This window comes from Corvus brachyrhynchos, unplaced genomic scaffold, assembly GCF_000691975.1.
Source record: "Corvus brachyrhynchos isolate BGI_N302 unplaced genomic scaffold, ASM69197v1 scaffold381, whole genome shotgun sequence".
NCBI lineage: Eukaryota > Metazoa > Chordata > Aves > Passeriformes > Corvidae > Corvus > Corvus brachyrhynchos.
The window spans coordinates 343,822-344,304 of record NW_008236219.1 but is presented as its reverse complement, the minus strand read 5'-3'; positions in this window follow the sequence as shown (position 1 = coordinate 344,304).

The window sequence follows — 483 nt, the reverse complement described above, 5'->3', positions numbered from 1 at the left end:
GTTTCAGAGTGAAATGAGGAACTCTTTAACTCCTGAACTTACAGTAACTGCCTTGCTTTGATGAACAGAACAATCTATGAAGACTTCTGGTTCATATATGGTACTGATCCCAACAAGGTTTTATTGAAGAACCCCAAGCAGGTTCACATGTACGTAGGCAGCCCAATTACCACTCAGTGGGAATGGGCTGCCCAGGGAGGTGGTGGAGTCACTGTCCCTGTGTTTAAGGAAAGACTGGACGTGGCACTCGGTGACATGATGTTAAGTTACAAGGTGCTGTTCAATCACAGGTTGGATGCGATGATCTGAGAGGCCCTTTGCAACCTCACTGACTATAATTCATCCCCACCCTGATTTTTAAATTCTTTGGGCAGTAAATACGGGATCCGACGCCTATATTAATGGGCCGCTCCTGACCACAAGTCACCAAGGGCAGGGGGGCTGTCCCCCAGCCCTGGGAGCTGGAAAGCGTCTCCAGGCCCG